General features: G+C 56.1%; 2 non-coding genes and 1 pseudogene across 2 annotated transcripts; all 3 read right to left on the bottom strand.

Moving 5' to 3' along the window:
- LOC124770040 overlaps positions 1 to 1,169 on the bottom strand; it is a 4,223-nt pseudogene extending 3,054 nt beyond the window's left edge.
- A 188-nt stretch (positions 1,170 to 1,357) lies between these two features.
- On the bottom strand, positions 1,358 to 1,512 carry LOC124770043. Its single transcript, XR_007013055.1, has one exon. It is a non-coding gene; the product is annotated as a 5.8S ribosomal RNA (ribosomal RNA).
- Positions 1,513 to 1,864: 352 nt separating this feature from the next.
- On the bottom strand, positions 1,865 to 3,773 carry LOC124770035. Its single transcript, XR_007013052.1, has one exon. It is a non-coding gene; the product is annotated as a small subunit ribosomal RNA (ribosomal RNA).
- Between the last annotated feature and the right edge of the window lie 3,727 nt (positions 3,774 to 7,500).

Genomic DNA, 7,500 nt, shown 5'->3' with positions numbered 1-7,500 from the left:
TTCGTCCTGGCCAGGCATAGTTCACCATCTTTCGGGTCCCAACGTGTACGCTCTAGGTGCGCCTCACCTCGCAATGAGGACGAGACGCCCCGGGAGTGCGGAGGCCGCCGCCCCGTGAAGGGCGGGGAAGCCCCATCCTCCCTCGGCCCGCGCAAGGCGAGACCTTCACTTTCATTACGCCTTTAGGTTTCGTACAGCCCAATGACTCGCGCACATGTTAGACTCCTTGGTCCGTGTTTCAAGACGGGTCGTGAAATTGTCCAAAGCTGAAGCGCCGCTGACGGGAGCGATTATTCCGCCCGAGAGCATCCCGAGCCAACAGCGGCGCGGGTCCGGGGCCGGGCCAGGTAGGTCCGTCATCCGGGAAGAACCGCGCGCGCTTGCCGGGAGCCCGAGCGCCCAAAGGGGCGAATCGACTCCTCCAGATATACCGCCGGGCAGCCAGCCAGGACACCGGGGCTCTGCCCAACAGACGCGAACCGAGGCCCGCGGAAGGACAGGCTGCGCACCCGGGCCGTAGGCCGGCACCCAGCGGGTCGCGACGTCCTACTAGGGGAGAAGTGCGGCCCACCGCACACCGGAACGGCCCCACCCCGCGGCGAGTGGAAAGGCAACCGGACACGACCCCGCCGCGGATTGCTCCGCGCGGGCGGCCGGCCCCATCTGCCGAGGGCGGAGGCCAGTGGCCGGATGGGCGTGAATCTCACCCGTTCGACCTTTCGGACTTCTCACGTTTACCCCAGAACGGTTTCACGTACTTTTGAACTCTCTCTTCAAAGTTCTTTTCAACTTTCCCTCACGGTACTTGTTCGCTATCGGTCTCTGTGGTCATATTTAGTCTCAGATGGAGTTTACCACCCACTTGGAGCTGCACTCTCAAGCAACCCGACTCGAAGGAGAGGTCCCGCCGACGCTCGCACCGGCCGCTACGGGCCTGGCACCCTCTACGGGCCGTGGCCTCATTCAAGTTGGACTTGGGCTCGGCGCGAGGCGTCGGGGTAGTGGACCCTCCCAAACACCACATGCCACGACAGGCGGCAGCCTGCGGGGTTCGGTGCTGGACTCTTCCCTGTTCGCTCGCCGCTACTGGGGGAATCCTTGTTAGTTTCTTTTCCTCCGCTTAGTAATATGCTTAAATTCAGCGGGTAGTCTCGCCTGCTCTGAGGTCGTTGTACGAGGTGTCGCACGCCACACCGCCAGCCGGCTGTGCACGCTACCGAGAAAGTACCGGTATGCGAACCGCCAGGCGACGGGCGCGCATCGCACGTTTGAGGAGACGCGGCCGGCCCCACAGGCGGCCGCGACACTCCCAGGTCTGCGAAGCGGGGCAAACGCCGCGCGCTTCAGTATACGTAGCCGACCCTCAGCCAGACGTGGCCCGGGAACGGAATCCATGGACCGCAATGTGCGTTCGAAACGTCGATGTTCATGTGTCCTGCAGTTCACATGTCGACGCGCAATTTGCTGCGTTCTTCATCGACCCACGAGCCGAGTGATCCACCGTCCTGGGTGATCTTTTCTCAAGTTTCCGCCGTCTCTTTCGAGACGGTCGCATAGGCGGGAGTGAGGCGTGTGGCGGCCCCTGTTCCAGCGTTCTGTGTCCAACGGCCTCACGGCCGACGGGCGTCGTACGGCTCCACACCGGAGCGGACAGGCACTCGGGCGAAAGTCATTCAAAACCGGCGCCAGGCGCCAGGTGCCGCAGGCCAGCCGCTCCAGCGCTTCAGCGCTCGTACCACACAACATTGCCGCTAGTTTTGAGAGGCACGCGTGGTTCCGCACGCGGCGCACGGCTACTGCGAGCCGTACAGGTAGCGTGTTGCGCGACACGACACGCACATCGAAAGACATGCAGTCTAGTCGGTAATGATCCTTCCGCAGGTTCACCTACGGAAACCTTGTTACGACTTTTACTTCCTCTAAATGATCAAGTTTGGTCATCTTTCCGGTAGCATCGGCAACGACAGAGTCAATGCCGCGTACCAGTCCGAAGACCTCACTAAATCATTCAATCGGTAGTAGCGACGGGCGGTGTGTACAAAGGGCAGGGACGTAATCAACGCGAGCTTATGACTCGCGCTTACTGGGAATTCCTCGTTCATGGGGAACAATTGCAAGCCCCAATCCCTAGCACGAAGGAGGTTCAGCGGGTTACCCCGACCTTTCGGCCTAGGAAGACACGCTGATTCCTTCAGTGTAGCGCGCGTGCGGCCCAGAACATCTAAGGGCATCACAGACCTGTTATTGCTCAATCTCGTGCGGCTAGAAGCCGCCTGTCCCTCTAAGAAGAAAAGTAATCGCTGACAGCACGAAGGATGTCACGCGACTAGTTAGCAGGCTAGAGTCTCGTTCGTTATCGGAATTAACCAGACAAATCGCTCCACCAACTAAGAACGGCCATGCACCACCACCCACCGAATCAAGAAAGAGCTATCAATCTGTCAATCCTTCCGGTGTCCGGGCCTGGTGAGGTTTCCCGTGTTGAGTCAAATTAAGCCGCAGGCTCCACTCCTGGTGGTGCCCTTCCGTCAATTCCTTTAAGTTTCAGCTTTGCAACCATACTTCCCCCGGAACCCAAAAGCTTTGGTTTCCCGGAGGCTGCCCGCCGAGTCATCGGAGGAACTGCGGCGGATCGCTGGCTGGCATCGTTTATGGTTAGAACTAGGGCGGTATCTGATCGCCTTCGAACCTCTAACTTTCGTTCTTGATTAATGAAAACATACTTGGCAAATGCTTTCGCTTCTGTTCGTCTTGCGACGATCCAAGAATTTCACCTCTAACGTCGCAATACGAATGCCCCCGCCTGTCCCTATTAATCATTACCTCGGGTTCCGAAAACCAACAAAATAGAACCGAGGTCCTATTCCATTATTCCATGCACACAGTATTCAGGCGGGCTTGCCTGCTTTAAGCACTCTAATTTGTTCAAAGTAAACGTGCCGGCCCACCGAGACACTCAATAAAGAGCACCCTGGTAGGATTTCAACGGGGTCCGCCTCGGGACGCACGAGCACGCACGGGGCGGTCGCACGCCTTCGGCTCGCCCCACCGGCAGGACGTCCCACGATACATGCCAGTTAAACACCGACGGGCGGTGAACCAACAGCGTGGGACACAAATCCAACTACGAGCTTTTTAACCGCAACAACTTTAATATACGCTATTGGAGCTGGAATTACCGCGGCTGCTGGCACCAGACTTGCCCTCCAATAGATACTCGTTAAAGGATTTAAAGTGTACTCATTCCGATTACGGGGCCTCGGATGAGTCCCGTATCGTTATTTTTCGTCACTACCTCCCCGTGCCGGGAGTGGGTAATTTGCGCGCCTGCTGCCTTCCTTGGATGTGGTAGCCGTTTCTCAGGCTCCCTCTCCGGAATCGAACCCTGATTCCCCGTTACCCGTTACAACCATGGTAGGCGCAGAACCTACCATCGACAGTTGATAAGGCAGACATTTGAAAGATGCGTCGCCGGTACGAGGACCGTGCGATCAGCCCAAAGTTATTCAGAGTCACCAAGGCAAACGGACCGGACGAGCCGACCGATTGGTTTTGATCTAATAAAAGCGTCCCTTCCATCTCTGGTCGGGACTCTGTTTGCATGTATTAGCTCTAGAATTACCACAGTTATCCAAGTAACGTGGGTACGATCTAAGGAACCATAACTGATTTAATGAGCCATTCGCGGTTTCACCTTAATGCGGCTTGTACTGAGACATGCATGGCTTAATCTTTGAGACAAGCATATGACTACTGGCAGGATCAACCAGGGAGCTGCGTCAACTAGAGCTGAGCAGCCGGCCGCCCGGGAGTGTGTCCCGGGGGCCCGCGCGAACACGCAAGCGTCCGCTCAATCATTCTGCAAACAGGAGGAGGCTGAGCTCCCCTGCACAATACACCTCGAAACCCTCTCAGGTCCCGGCGGCGCGCAGCGCCGTCCCAAGTACTTGGTCGGGTTCGAGAGAGGCGCAATCGCCCGGAGTTAGGCGAGTAGACGCTTTCGGTGCGACCACCCGTGCTCCCAACTGAGCTTGCCGCTGCCGACAGAGGCCCGGGAGCGTGCTGTCGTGGCATTGCCGGCGGGAGACAACACGCGCCACCTACGGTGACCGGCAGCTCCAACGCCAGCGCCACAGAAGGACAAAAGCCCCACTTGGGTGCCGAAGCGAACTCTCCCAGCACAGCGCACACGCCAACACATCCGCACAGCTGCGATACAAACCACCAGCGAGAACCGCTGGGGCGACCGAGCAGCAGACGGCGTCGCGGCGCCGAGCGCCGGGCGGCGGCGCATCCTCAACGCACACAGTCCTCAATCGGACCAGCACACTGCAGATGTCCACCGCGCTTCGCACCGGGCCCGCGAGGACCTACTTTGGCCGCACGGCGCCGCGCGCAGGGTGCGCCGGCGCGCAGCTGCGACGCCTGCCGCGTCCGTCGGCCGGCGCGCCTGCCACTGGCCGCCCCCACCAGCCGGCTGTAGCGCGTGCGCCCACGCACCGCGCGGCCAGCACGCCGGGAGGCGCCCCCTCACCGGCCGGGGACGGTCCCACCCAGCCACCGCCGCGTATCGCTTCACACCCAGATGCCGTTCAGTTTCGTCGGCATGGTGGGTATCGCTGGAACAACCGGTTAGTACCTCAACCTATCGTCGCCATCACCGATTCACCCCTAGCGAGAACAACCGCACCACAACGGGTTACCATTTCTTCATTTGCGTAACTTCACCAGAAAACGTAGGCGTCCATCGCCATTTGCAACTTCAACCATTATTGCATGCCTGTGTCAGGTGTCACGCCACACTACGTCTGCCCACATACACGCAACAAAATGTGCACGCCTAGACAATACGTGGAAGGTGGCCCCCGTACGTATGCGATGTCCATTGCTCGAACGACTGTCAACCGGCTTCTGTAGCATGTCGCAGATATGGAACGCGCTGCACCATGCCATCACGGTGTGTGAGGAGAGACGACTAGGTCCGAATACATCAACAGACAGCTCATGCTGATCGCCATCCACGGCGTCCGTTCCTCCCACACGTCTCTATGGCGTACCACACTGCAATCCAGCTCTCATAGGGAGACGACACGTAGCTGCGTGCACAATATTTGCACTGTATGGTCCGCCGTTTTTGGGCGCAGTCGTTGTACGGTCACACATGTGCCACGATGTATCATTCAGTACATAAGGACGAATGTGCAGTACAGATTGTGGTTCACGCGTACGACATCAGCGGACAGTTGACACAGGCCGCACCACAACGTAGCCTGCGTACGTCGCATGCGAAGGGCATTGAACATGCAAACTTGTCACCAACCACCTTGCGAAGGCAGGGGGCAAGGTGGGGACGTGGGGAGAGGTGGGGGGGGGGGGGGGGCGGCATGTACGCCCTGCTGCCATCCACATTACAGTGTACAGCAGGAGCATGTGGAAAGTCAGCAAGACTTGCAAGGTGTTTAACATGAAGCGATACACAGGGGAGCGGGCAGTGCGAGTAGCGAACTATATTGCGAGGGTTGCGGGTGGGCAACACTACACTAATTGAACGAGTCGTATAACAATTACAGAGCAGGTTTAGGCGACAACGTGGGTTACGATAGGCGACAACGTGGGTTACGTTAGGGGACAACGTGGGTTACGTTAGGGGACAACGTGGGTTACGTTAGGGGACAACGTGGGTTACGTTAGGGGACAACGTGGGTTACGTTAGGGGACAACGTGGGTTACGTTAGGGGACAACGTGGGTTACGTTAGGGGACAACGTGGGTTAGGTTAAGGCACAACATGGGTTAGGTTAAGGCACAACATGGGTTAGGTTAAGGCACAACATGGGTTAGGTTAAGGCACAACATGGGTTAGGTTAAGGCACAACATGGGTTAGGTTACGGCACAACATGGGTTAGGTTAAGGCACAACATGGGTTAGGTTAAGGCACAACATGGGTTAGGTTAGGGGACAACATGGGTTAGGTTAGGGGACAACATGGGTTAGGTTAGGGGACAACATGGGTTAGGTTAAGGCACAACATGGGTTAGGTTAGGGGACAACATGGGTTAGGTTAAGGCACAACATGGGTTAGGTTAGGGGACAACATGGGTTAGGTTAGGGGACAACATGGGTTAGGTTAAGGCACAACATGGGTTAGGTTAAGGCACAACATGGGTTAGGTTAAGGCACAACATGGGTTAGGTTAGGGGACAACATGGGTTAGGTTAGGGGACAACTTGGGTTAGGTTAGGGGACAACATGGGTTAGGTTAAGGCACAACATGGGTTAGGTTAAGGCACAACATGGGTTAGGTTAGGGCACAACATGGGTTAGGTTAGGGCACAACATGGGTTAGGTTAGGGCACAACATGGGTTAGGTTAGGGGACAACATGGGTTAGGTTAGGGGACAACATGGGTTAGGTTAGGGGACAACATGGGTTAGGTTAGGGGACAACATGGGTTAGGTTAGGGGACAACATGGGTTAGGTTAGGGGACAACATGGGTTAGGTTAGGGGACAACATGGGTTAGGTTAGGGGACAACATGGGTTAGGTTAGGGGACAACATGGGTTAGGTTAGGGGACAACATGGGTTAGGTTAAGGCACAACATGGGTTAGGTTAAGGCACAACATGGGTTAGGTTAGGGGACAACATGGGTTAGGTTAGGGGACAACATGGGTTAGGTTAGGGGACAACATGGGTTAGGTTAAGGCACAACATGGGTTAGGTTAGGGGACAACATGGGTTAGGTTAAGGCACAACATGGGTTAGGTTAGGGGACAACATGGGTTAGGTTAGGGGACAACATGGGTTAGGTTAAGGCACAACATGGGTTAGGTTAAGGCACAACATGGGTTAGGTTAAGGCACAACATGGGTTAGGTTAGGGGACAACATGGGTTAGGTTAGGGGACAACTTGGGTTAGGTTAGGGGACAACATGGGTTAGGTTAAGGCACAACATGGGTTAGGTTAAGGCACAACATGGGTTAGGTTAGGGGACAACATGGGTTAGGTTAGGGGACAACATGGGTTAGGTTAGGGGACAACATGGGTTAGGTTAAGGCACAACATGGGTTAGGTTAGGGGACAACATGGGTTAGGTTAAGGCACAACATGGGTTAGGTTAGGGGACAACATGGGTTAGGTTAGGGGACAACATGGGTTAGGTTAAGGCACAACATGGGTTAGGTTAAGGCACAACATGGGTTAGGTTAAGGGACAACATGGGTTAGGTTAGGGGACAACTTGGGTTAGGTTAGGGGACAACATGGGTTAGGTTAAGGCACAACATGGGTTAGGTTAAGGCACAACATGGGTTAGGTTAAGGTACAACATGGGTTAGGTTAAGGTACAACATGGGTTAGGTTAGGTTACACGTTGTTGTAAGGAAAGGTGTGGGGGGGGGGGGGGGGGCGGGGCGGCAGGTTCGTTGATAGTGATTATAGTAAGTGAATGCTTGTGACATGATGAGATTTGTCACGTCAGGATGCACCTTTGGCTTATTAG

Source organism: Schistocerca piceifrons, unplaced genomic scaffold (genome assembly GCF_021461385.2).
Source record: "Schistocerca piceifrons isolate TAMUIC-IGC-003096 unplaced genomic scaffold, iqSchPice1.1 HiC_scaffold_73, whole genome shotgun sequence".
NCBI lineage: Eukaryota > Metazoa > Arthropoda > Insecta > Orthoptera > Acrididae > Schistocerca > Schistocerca piceifrons.
This window is presented reverse-complemented; position numbering and strand designations above follow the sequence as displayed.